The 12,559-nt window shown below is 45.8% G+C and overlaps 1 protein-coding gene across 6 annotated transcripts in view; it reads right to left on the reverse strand.

Moving 5' to 3' along the window:
* LOC105484242 (ELKS/RAB6-interacting/CAST family member 1) overlaps positions 1-7,832 on the reverse strand; it is a 541,895-nt gene extending 534,063 nt beyond the window's left edge. For 5 of the 6 annotated variants that reach the window (XM_071070651.1, XM_071070652.1, XM_071070648.1 and 2 more), the window contains exon 1: positions 6,785-6,928. The gene's annotated coding sequence lies outside the window, so the exon portion shown is untranslated. Of the gene's footprint in view, positions 1-6,784; positions 6,929-7,656 lie in introns of those variants that run through there. The other variant, XM_071070649.1, reaches the window with a different exon arrangement.
* Positions 7,833-12,559: the final 4,727 nt, after the last annotated feature.

Consider the following 12,559-nt stretch of genomic DNA (forward strand, 5'->3'; position numbering starts at 1 on the left):
CCGAGATCACGCCATTGCACTCCAGCCTGGGCAAAAAGAGCCAAACTCCGTCTCAAAAAAAGAAACTCCTCTAAAAGTCCTCGACCCTCAACTTCCTTGGGAAATGTTCTCGCTACCTCTCTGCCTTAACTGAAACCTGGCTTTCCAATCAGGACACCTCTTCTCATACAGTCCTTTTAAAAGAAAGCTACTCAGTCTCTTACACGCCACACCTAATACTGGGAAATGAGGACGGTACCTTCCTTTCTGCCAGTGCCAGTTCCAGACCACTGTTCCCGAATCCTTATGTAAAAGGCTCAGTCTAATTCCCATGCCATTCAGCAGCACAGTCTTTGACCTCTACCTCTTCACTACCAGCTAATGACCACCTGGACATCCCCCATACTCAGTGAGGATATGCTGGCAACTAGTTCACAGCTGCCATTATCCTCTATGCCACCAGTTTTGCTACCATCCTGTGTCATTTCAATAAATGTATGGATGAGTTGTCTAACGCCAAGTTCCTCAAACCCATGATCCTCAATAAGCACTTCTGTATTTCCTGGGGATAGCCATTCAACAGGTTGTGAATTCACATTATTATGCTAGCATCCATTCATTCACCAAGTATTTAGTAAGTATCTAATAGATAGTTCCTGACCTCAAGAAATCTAGGACACATATGTTCATACTTTCCACAAAGATGGCATGAAAAATCCTAGCTGACGTCTAGATAAATTCCAACTACTGCATTTCCTTTATTTATCAGTCAAGTAACCAAGTCAATTCTAGGCAACTACTGTCTGAAGTGACTTAGTGAATCCATGTTTGATCCTAGCAGTCACTATTTCCCTTGACAGGCTTCTAAATCTTTTAAATAATCTATTCTAAAACAGTGCCTGGGCAACATAATGACGCCTTGTCTCTCTACAAATTTTTTTTTAATTAGCCGGGCATGGTGGCACATGGCTACAGTCCCAGCTACTCTGGAGGCTGAGGTGGGAAGATCATTTGAGCCCAGGAATTCAAGGTTGCAGTAAGCTATAGCCACAACATTGCATTCCAGACTGAATAACAGACAAAGACCCTTCTCAAAAAGTATAAAATATTGCCAGTGTTCAATATCAAAGTGGAAGATAAAATATTTTTTATATTTATGCAATTTTAAACTAGGTAAGGAATGTCATATTACACAAAATTTCACTAGTTAAAAAGAAAAAACAAGAAACTGCAAACAGTGATTGCCTACAGAAAGAACTAGATGGGATAGGAGAGACTTTTAACTGTATATTCTCTTACACTTTCTAATTTAGCACATATATTACCTATTTCTTAAAATAAGTGTACATAAAATTAACAACAATAAAAAGTCATGTACCCTTCCTTAGTACTCCCAGGTTGCCTATTTTGTTCTGAAAAGAATGAATATTTTTTTAATTAGAGATGGGGTCTCACTATGTTGCCCAGGCTGGAGTGCAGTGGCTACACACATATGTAAGCACAGCACACTATAGCCTTGATCTCCTGGACTCAAGCAATCCTCCTGCCTCAGCCTCCAGAGCAGCTGGGACTACAGGCATGTGACACTGTGCCTGGCTGAAATATTTCTTAAAAATCAACCTGGAGCGGGAAGGGGGGAGTGGGGAGGGATAGCATTAGGAGATATACCTAATGTAAATGACAAGTTAATGGGTGCAGCACACCAACATGGCACATGGATACATATGTAATAAACCTGCACTTTGTGCACAGGTACCCTAGAACATAAAGTATTAAAAAAAAAAAGTCAACCCGGAGAATGAGGCCAGGCGCGGTGGCTCATGCCTGTAATCCCAGCATTTTGGGAGGCCGAGGCGGGTGGATCACGAGGTCAGGAGATCGAGCATCCTGGCTAACACAGTGAAACCCTGTCTCTACTAAAAATACAACCAAAAAAAAAAAAATAGCCAAGCATGGTGGCGGGCACCTGTAGTTCCAGCTACTCCGGAGGCTGAGGCAGGAGAATGGCGTGAACCCAGGAGGCGGGGCTTGCAGTGAGCAGAGATTGCACCACTGCACTCCAGCCTGGGCGACAGAGCGAGACTCCCTCTCAAAAAAAAAAAAAAACCCAGAGAAGTAAAAAACTAAAAGTAAAAGACTCTTACATTTGTTTCATCTATCTCACACTAAAACATATTTAGTCATTTCTCTGTTATTAGACATTATAATTAAGCAGAATTCTCTTACTCAACATTCTGACACAACTTTAAACAATGACACAGTTGATCGTTCCCTCCTTCTTGAAAGCTTCCTTTCCTTCACTTCTACAACATCATACTCCCCTGGTTTTCCTCCGAACTCAATTATTTCTCATCACTCTACTGGTTCCTCTTCATTTCCCCCCATGTATCTAGAAGGTAAGTTTCACGAAGATGACGATTTTTGTCAGGTTTATATCCCCAATGCCTAAAAAGGTACACAGAAGAACCATACTCACTAAGTAGCTTCTGAATGAATAAGGGAATGAATCAGCCCCCAAGGCTCAGATGCTTGGATCTCTTCTCTACCAAAATTCACTCCCCTGATGATCTCACCTATCTCACAATTGTAAGTACTACAAATAAGCTGCAAACAGTCACATTTCTCACTCTTCCTGGACATCACCCTGAACTTCTGGTTTCTCCACAAACACGCTCCACCAATTACCATCTCCATTTAAGTTACCGGCAACTTTATTCTTCTAGTTACTCAGGCCAACCTTACTCTTTATTCTTCTGTCTGGCCCACATCCCACAAACAATCACCAACAAATTCTATAGGTCTACCCTCAAAATATATCCAAAATCCAACCCCTTCTCAGCATTTCACCTTGGTCAGAGACACTCTCACCTGAAACAGTACAACATAAGCTCCTGACTACTGCCCTTACTTTTATTTATTTATTATTTATTTGAGATAGCCTCCCTCCCTCTGTCACCCAGGCTGGAGTGCAATGGCGGAATGACAGCTCACTGCAACCTCAAACTCAAGTGATCCTCCTGCTTCAGTCTCCTGAGTAGCTGAGACTGTAGGCACATACTGCCATGCTAATTTTTTTTTTTTTTTTTTAAGACAGAGTCTTCCTTTGTCGCCTAGGCTGGAGTGCAATGGTACGATCTCCACTCACTGCAACCTCCGCCTCCTGGGTTCGAGAGATTTTCCTGCCTCAGCCTTGCGAGTAGCCAGGATTATAGGCATGTGCCACCACCCCCAGCTAATTTTTTTGTATTTTTAGTAGCAATGGGGTTTCACCATGTTGACTAGGCTGGTCTCGAACTCCTGACCTCATGATCCACCCGCCTCAGCCTCCCAAAGTGCTAGGATTACAGGCGTGAGCCACCGCGCCCGGCCTAATTTTTTTATTTTTGTAGAGACATGGTGTCGCTACAGTGCCTGGCCATCCTCCCACCTCGGCCTCCCAAAGTGCTGGGAGACCTGTTCACTACTACGATACCAGCATCTAGGATATGGGGTACATAATATGTATTTAATACATACTTATTAAGTAAAAATAGTATTCACAGTAAAACTTCAAATGATGTTAGTGAACCAGCTAATTATGTGCCCAAAGTGTTCTAAATACATGAATTAATTCATATTCATTTAACCAGTTTAAGAGGTTAGGTACTACTGTTATTATTTCTATTTTGCAGATGAAGAAATTAAGGCACAGGTTAAGGCTAGGATATAAACAACATTAAGCAGTTTGCCCTACATCATACCATGGCAAAGCCAGGATTTGAACTCAGGCACCCTGACCCCAGAACCCACACTCTAATACACTGAAACACTTGGTGAGCAACAAATTTCAATTATATTCCCCACACACACACGAAAAAGAAAAACACTTATATTCCACATAATCTGTATGCTGTTTATTTTATTATATGTCTCTGAAAACTGATAATCAATGTAATGATTCTTGACCAAAATACTTCATTCCTTGATCTTTCTCCACTAGTGTTTCTGATGGAGTATGTGTAAAATACACATTTAACAACTCTCATACTTCTAAAAGTAAACATAGTGTAAAACCGAGCAGCTGTTGCTATGAGAACCTTCACTTTTTTTTTTTTTTTTTTGAGACAGAGTCTCGCTCTGTGAGCCGGGCTGGAGTGCAGTGGCGCAATCTCGGATCACTGCAACCTCCACCTCCAAGGTTCAAGCGATTCTCCTGCCTCAGCCTCCCGAGTAGCTGGGGTTACAGGTGTGCGCCACCATGCCTGCCTAATTTTTGTTTAGTAGAGATGAGGTTTCACTTGGCCAGGTTAGTCTTGAACTCCTGACCTTGTGATCCGCCTGCCTCGGCCTCCCAAAGTGCTGGGATTACAAGCGTGAGCCACAGAGCCCAGTTGAGAACCTTCACTTTAAAGTTTGCAGTATTAATGCTGAATTAACAGACTGGCATACTTATCTATGACATAGGTAATAAAGGAAAAAAAAAAGAACGCCTCAGTAGACTCAACAAGGATATCACAAGTAATGACTAGCAAGCAACATTTTTTGAAAAATAAAATGTAGGCACAAGAAATGCTAAACGAAATAGCTTACTTGGCCGGGCGCGGTGGCTCAAGCCTGTAATCCCAGCACTTTGGGAGGCCGAGACGGGCGGATCACGAGGTCAGGAGATCGAGACCATCCTGGCTAACACGGTGAAACCCCGTCTCTATTAAAAAATACAAAAAAACTAGCCGGGCGAGGTGGCGGCGCCTGTAGTCCCAGCTACTCGGGAGGCTGAGGCAGGAGAATGGCGGGAACCCGGGAGGCGGAGCTTGCAGTGAGCTGAGATCCGGCCACTGCACTCCAGCCTGGGCGACAGAGCGAGACTCCGTCTCAAAAAAAAAAAAAAAAAAAAAAAAAAAAGAAATAGCTTACTTTTACCTTAGACTTTCCCTAAATTATGTGATTTCATTCCTACAAGGACAAGAATCACAGCTTACTACCAGCCATGCAAATGTCATTTTAGGAGTACACACAAGTTTTACCCAGTATCTTAGTTCACATTTGTCCCAGTTAATTAAGTTTATGTATAATTTAAAAGCCAAAACTAGATATGTCAATTTTAAGTTTTCCTTCTAACTAATCCAAAGTCAAAACTATTCACTTTATCAAATGAATTAACTGAATACAGTTATTTATTTATAATTATAAATTGGACCACACACTTTCTCACTTAATACCTATTCTGTCCTGTTTCCCATACCTCTCTACAAAGTAGAAGTATTTGCTGGAAGACAATAATCTGCTCATCAAGTAGGCACTTAGAAAAAGCACTGATCTGCAACTACTGAAATTCGTATCTGTATATTTCTCTTTTGGGTTAAGGAAAACACTTCTCTGGCTATTTTTCCAAATAAACTGGGTAAGCCTTGGGAAAGTCACTGCTTAAATCCCACTTTCTGACAGCTCCTCTTCCTCCATTAATGAATTATTGAGAGCCATGTCTACTTCCATCCATTACATAATACATGTCTATCATGGGACCTGTTTTCTGAACAAGAAATAGCTTAAATGACACTAACTGATAAGTAGAGCCAGTGAATATTGTAATCTAACAGGGGGCAGGAATCCAGAAAACAAGATTCTGATTTACAGTGCTAAGTTGTGAAAAAGTGATGTGAAGAACATGGAACACTGCTTATTCTTAGTAATATTTCCATACAAAGTGAGACACATGCCCCCAAAATGTTTTTAAAGCACTTGACTCCAAGAACATTTCTCTGAAATTCAGGGACCTACCAAAAAAAAAGTTCCATTTCATTTTAAAGTGTTTTAATAAAGACCGCAAGAAGTATAACTGCAAACAGAGAAATAAAATTTCAACAATTTAGCACTGAACACAAAATGTCTAAAAGTCAAGGTCTGCTGGGCAACACGCTGTAAAAGACGGTTGTACTTTAAAACATTTCAGCATTTTTTCATATAATTAGCTCCAACAGAACTGTTCAAATTGTTCACTTGATCCACCCAAAGTAGTCAACCACAACCACCTGCAACTATTATTCAGAAACGTGCCTTCCAAAGCAACCACCTGATCTGGGGCCTTCTCTCAAGGGACCAGGATACAGCCTGTAAAAGGGTGGTATAAAGAGATCTTTTAGGCACAGGGGGATAAAAAACCTGGAAGACACCACCTTGAAGGAGCTAAGAGTAATGCGACCCAAATGGGGGCTGCCAGAACGAAGTTGTCTAAACCGAAGATCTCCCTCTTCTTGGGTGTAAAACTTTCAGATCCATCCACACTCAGTTTACCTGAGCCAAAGCACCTTCCCTCTCCGAGCCCCCATCCACCCCGCTAGAAGGAAAAGAATCGAACTCTAAAGTAGAAACGTGACAGATCCAGTGCAATAAAATAGGTTCTCCGACTGCCTCAAAGGTAACATGCACGGCTCATCGTCCTTTTGAAATACAACACTTCATCTTTTATCTCACCATTTCATCAAAAAGAAAAGAATCATCTTCAGCATTTTACATCACTCACCTAACCCAAAGATCCACCCTGACCGCACCCCAACCTCATGGCTCCCCAATTTCTCCGTCTGCCCACTACCTGGTCCGCAGCTTCACTAGTCCTAAGCCTCCCCCCCTCCGCTCCCCAAGTGCCCAGAGCCCCAGACCCCAGTCCCCGACCTCCCGCCCCAGGATCCCCACATCCACCGCCTCGGCTCCCGCCCAATCCCGGAGCCCGGCTGGGTGGAGCCCGCGGGTGGGCGCCGTGGTCTGGGTGGGGCCCGCCCCTCCCCACCCCCGGGCTGGCCGGGAGGGGGAGGGGGTCGCGAAGCCTCACCTACAGCTCCGCCCCTCCCCGGGGGCGCGTCGCCCAGCCCAGCCCGGGCCGTGAGCAAGAAGCTGGGCAGGAAAGGCAAAAGCCTCAGCGCTAGCGACACGGGGGAAGCTCTGGGTCCCGCGCGACTTCCGCGCTGCCGCCGCCGTCGCGCCCGTCTCACCCTTCTCAGGGCTGCCGCTGCTGCTGCTGCCGCCGCTGCCGCCCGGGCGCCGCCGCCGCCACTACCGCCGCCACCGCCACTACCGCCGCCGCCGCCACAGCACGGCCCGGGCGCCCGCGACGTCACCGCGCCCCGCCCCCTGCGCGAGACACCTAGCCCCGCCCCCAGCCCCGCCGCGGGCGCAGCGCGCCTCCCTGGGCTCCCGGCCCGGCTGCCTCCCTTTCCCTCAGCCTCCCGGGAGCGTGACGCGGCGGCCGGGGGGCCTCCGGGCGCCTTCCGGGGCACGCGGGTGAGGAACTGGGAAGCGGGGGAAATTCGGCGCCGCGGCGGTCGATCAGCACCGACACGGAGCGAGGGGCGCGGAGCGGCCCTGCGTACACACACGCGTACCCACTCACACACACGACCCCTGCGGCCCGGGAGGGGAGAGCCGGGGTCTGCTCCGCGAGCGCGGGGCGGCGCTTGTCTCTTCCCGCTTGCCGTAGGAAGTGGACGCTGGAAGCCCGAGGAGCCGCGTCGCGTCTTCCCGAACCTAAGTGGCGCCCCGCCCCCTTCTTCTCGTGGCCCGTTACCCGCGCCCGGGGCCGCCCAGCGCCGCGGGACCAGCGCGGGGACCGACCGTGGCTGCTGGGGGCACGCTTTGTTCCACCAAAGCTGGTTTTTTGCCCCTTAGCTTGGCGGAACGTGGCCACGAAATGAGCGGCCATCTGACCTGAGACTCGCGGGGCTGCGCACACGGGCAGCCGAGGACCCCAGCAATGGACGTCGTGTTCTGTGGTGATCCGGCCCGGACGCGGAGAGCGTGGGCGGAAATTAGTGTCCCGGTTCCGACCCTGCGCGGTGCCCGACGCGGCTTCGGGAGCTGTGTATTTGGCCTCCGACAGCTAGGCGAGGCGGCGGGCGGCTGGGGCCTGGAGCAACCCGGTTTTCTCGTGCAGACTCGCAGCCGGTTTGGGTTTTTTTTTGTTTTTTTTTTTGTTTTTGGAACCATGCAGAGGGTAGCTACGGCCATTAATTTAAGGATGTAGATAAGCTTATCTCTAAATCAAGAAAGTAAGAATGGTGTGAATTATATTCCCAGCCTTCCAGTGTTTATTAAAATAATTATCGGTGTCCTTAAAAGGAGTTAAAAGCCATCATTTTACTCCTACTCACCTCCGCCACCGTAATTAACCACTGCCTCATAATCCCACTAACAAATTCCAGTCGCTTCTCTGCGTTCACATGCATTCACTCACCCGTTTCTACTGTTTTTCATCCTGCCCGGACTCTTAATTGTTCCCTCCCAGGATCGACATGCACTTGGATGATTGCAGTTCCTGGGCCTGCTGTCATCTCTCCATTCAGTACTTCCCACATACGACTACCAACTGTTAGACGATGTGCTGCCAGACCAGCATTTCATTTCTTGGACATCCGGCTATTTACCCAGGAAAAGTCATCCTTTGACTTTTCTCATCTGACTCGTGATCTGCCCATCTTGTTACTCCCTAGCAGTGTGGTAAGGTAAGAGAAAATTGAACTGAGAGTCAATAGATCTTTCTGTTCTCATTCTCCCACTGTCTACTTGTGTGGCCTCAGGCAAATCATTCTACTTGTGGTCTTACTTAACTGTAAAGTGAGGTTTGAAGTCGGTGTCTGAGATACATCGTGTCCTTAAAATACGTGGATCTGGAGAGTTAAGTTGCTGAGCGCTATGTTATACACAGAAATACTGTCCTAACACAGATTCAGATTTTTATTTTTTATTTTTTGCCACCACACTGGCAACAAATATTATTTTCCTACCCTGCTCCAGAGATCTTTTTTAAAACCTACATTTAGGATTTTTTGTTAAAGCTAGCTACCCAAGCACATGTATTTACTGCCTCTTCTTCCTGAGACCCCATAAAATGATGATAAATAAAAATGATACAAAATAGAAAAGGAGAAGGGGGGCATCGGAAGATAATTGTTTTTCAATTCGACATGTGAAAAGTAAGTATGGTCTGACAAAATAAAATGAAGAAAACCATAATGTGGAATGGGTGTAGAGGGTGCTGCAGGAAGGAAGGGGGGGCTGTCAGCCCAGAACTGCTTTAGGGAGACCGAGATTTGGAGATACCTACAAGACAGAGCGAGAGTGAGAAGCAGGATTGAGAACAGGGAGACTAAATAAAGGTCTATATGAGGAAGAACAGAACTCTCCCTCTGTCTCAGATACAATATCTAGGCATTTATCCCAGGCTAAAATTAAGTATTCTGATAATCTGGGGAGATTTGGGCTAACTGAGTATTGAATGGCCTAAGAGTAAAGCATTCTTTATCCTAGCACAATAGCTGATTTCCTACCCACTCACTGTAAAGTGAAGTTGGGCAGGTTGGCAGGAACTTCCTGCTGTGGTTTGGATGTGGTATTTTTGTCTCGACCACATCTATGTTGAAATTTGATTACCAGTGTGATAGTATTGGGACGTGGGTCCTGGTGGGAGGTGTGTGGGTCATGGGGGCAGATTCTTCATGAAGGACTTGGTGTCATTCTTACAATAGTGAGTTCTCACACTTGCGACACTACATTGGTTATCAGGAGAATGGATTTGCTCCTTTGAGAGTGGCTTGTTCTAAAGCCAGGACTCACCTCGGGTTTGATTTCTCTTTGCATGTGCACAGACACTTTTCCTTGACCTTCTCCGCCATGTTTTGATGCAGCATGACACCAGAACTGAGCAGATGCTAGTGCCTTGCTGCTTGTAGAGCCTGCAGAATTGTGAGCTAAATAAACCCGTTTTCTTTATAAATTAACCAGCCGCAGGCATGCCTTTATAGCAACATAAAATAGACTAAGACACCTCCCAAGTTCACAAGACTCCCCATCAGCATTCCAACTGCCTCATCTTATGTATGAACAGACAACTAAGCGTTATTAGATTTTTAAGAGAAGTCTCCAACATGGAGTGTGGGGGAGATAAACAGAAACCTCAGAGAATGTAGAAAGGAAAACCTAATTAGTATACTAGCATACTCAGATGAAGTAACAATCCAAGGTTTAAAAGTAGATCTTGAAATTTAAAATAAATTGCCAAATTATAAATTTAATTAAAATATTGAAAGATAAAATCACTGAACTTTTAAAGAAAATAGAAGGAGCCTGGGCAACATAGTGAGACCCTGTCTCTGTAAAAACTGTTTTAAAACTTAACCGGGTCTGGTGATGTGCACATGACATCCTGGAGGACACCCCAGCTACTCAGGAGGCCGGGTTGTGAGTATTGCCTGATCCTGGGAGGTCAAGGGAGCCGTGAGCCAGGATGGTGGTGCTGCACCCTGGCCTGGGTTACAGAGCAAGAGACCTGACTTCAAAAAAGAAAAGAAAAGGAAAATAGGGCCGGGTGCAGTGGCTCGCGCCTGTAATCCCAACACATTAGGAGCCTGCACCCCAGTCTGGGTGTCGGAGCAAGAGACCTTATTTCAAAAAAGAAAATAGGGCTCGGTGCTGTGGCTCACGTATGCAATCCCAACACTTTAGGAGGCCAAGGCAGGCAGATCATTTGAGACCAGGAGTTCAAGACTAGCCTGGGCAACATGGCAAAACCCTGTCTCTACAAAAAAAAAAAAAAAAAAAAAAATAAGCCAAGTGTGGTGGCGTATGCCTGTAATCCCAGCTACTCAGGTGAATGAGGTGGGAGGATGGCCTAAGCCCAGGAGGCAGAGGTTGCAAGCTTGCAGTGAGCTGAAATAACACCACTGCACTCCAGCCTGGGCAACAGAGCCAGACCCTGTCTCAGTAAAAAAAAAAAAAAAAACAATAAATATACAAAGAGGTGGAAATTGTGAGAGAAAATAAGATAAAGAATCAATTCAACAGGACTAATATTATGTGAGAAAGAGAAAACAAAGTAAATGAAGGACAGAAAATTATTGAAAAAAATAATGCAAGAAAATTTCCTAGAACTGAAAGAATCCACTACTACAGAACTAAAAGAAAAAAAAAATTCAACCATGTGAAATGTTTGAACTCTAAATGTAAAGAAGATTCTAAGTTTCCAAAGAGGAAAAAAAGGAGCTCATAAAAGAACAAAAATCAAACTGGCAGGCCAGGCATGGTGGCTCATGCCTGTAATCCCAGCACTTTGAGAGGCTGAGGCGGGTGGATCACGATGTCAGGAGTTTAAGACCAGCCTGGCCAACATGGTGAAACCTCGTCTCTACTAAAAATACAAAAATTAGCCTGGCACGGTAGCAGGCGCCTGTAATCCCAGCTACTCAGGAGGCCGACGCAGGAGAATCGCTTGAACCTGGGAGGTGGAGGTTTCAGTGAGCTGAGATTGTGCCATTGCACTCTAGCCTGGACAATGAGCAAAACTCCGTCTCAGAAAATAAAAATAAATTTAAAAAAAGAGTTACTTAAACGTGTGCTCGAGCAAAATGAGGAGGAAATCAGGGTATCTGACAACATCCAGTAATCACTAGATACAACTCAGGAAAACAGTAAAGGGAAGTCCCAGGAGCTAAGTTGGATTGGAACAGAAGGAGAGGAGTTCTGAGAGAGAGAACTCCTGGAAAAGAGAAAATTAAACAGAACAATTAGTTACTATGATTAAAAAAAAAAAAAAAAAAGAGAGAAGCTGCTGCTTTTAAGGGTTTCAACTTTTACACCCAACCTATTACTGAAGCATAGATAGTCTTGCTATCGTTAAAACAGTTTAGGCCAGGCACAGTAGCTCACATCTGTAATCCCAACACTTTTGGAGGCCGAGACAGGAAGATCACTTGAGGACAGGAGTCAGAGACCACCCCAGGCAACACAGCAAGACCCTGTCTCTACAAAAAAAATAAAAAATTAGCCGGGAATGGTGGCACACACCTGCAGTCCTTAGCTTCTTGGGAGGCTAAGGCAGGAGGATCCCTTGAGCCCAGGAGTTCAAGGCTGCAATGCACTATAATGGTACCACTCTCCAGCCTGGGCAACAAAGTGAGACCCTGTCTCGAAAGTAAAAGCAGGCTGGATGTGATAGCTCACCCTGTAATTCCAGCACTTTGGGAAGCAGAAGGATTGCTTGAGCCCAGGAATTCAAAGCCAACCTGGGCAACATAAGGAGACCCTGCCTCTATTTTAAAAACAAGGCCAGGTCTGGTGGCTCAAACCTGTAATCCCAGCACTTTGGGAGGCCAAGGCAGGTGGATCACCTGAGGTCGGGAATTCAAGACCAGCCTGACCAACATGGAGAAACCCCATCTCTACTAAAAATACAAAATTAGCCGGATGTGGTGGCACATGCCTGTAATCTCAGCTACTCGGGAGGCTGAGGCAGGAGAATCACTTGAACCTGGGAGGCAGAGGTTGCAGTGAGCCGAGATTGCACCATTGCACTCCGTCCTGGGCGACAAGAGTGAAACTCCATCTCAAAAAAAAAAAAAAAAAAAGGCCGGATATGTTAGCTCAGGCCTATAATCCAGCACTTTGGGAGGCTGAGGCAGGTGGATCACCAGGTTAGGAGTTCAAGACCAGCCTGCCCAAGATAGTGAAATACAAAAATTAGTCGGGCATGGTGATGAGTACCTGTAATCCTAACTACTTGGAGGCTGAGGCAGGAGAATCACTTGAACCTGGGAGCTGGAGGTTGCAGTGAGCCAAA

The sequence above is a fragment of the Macaca nemestrina genome, chromosome 10 (genome assembly GCF_043159975.1).
Source record: "Macaca nemestrina isolate mMacNem1 chromosome 10, mMacNem.hap1, whole genome shotgun sequence".
NCBI lineage: Eukaryota > Metazoa > Chordata > Mammalia > Primates > Cercopithecidae > Macaca > Macaca nemestrina.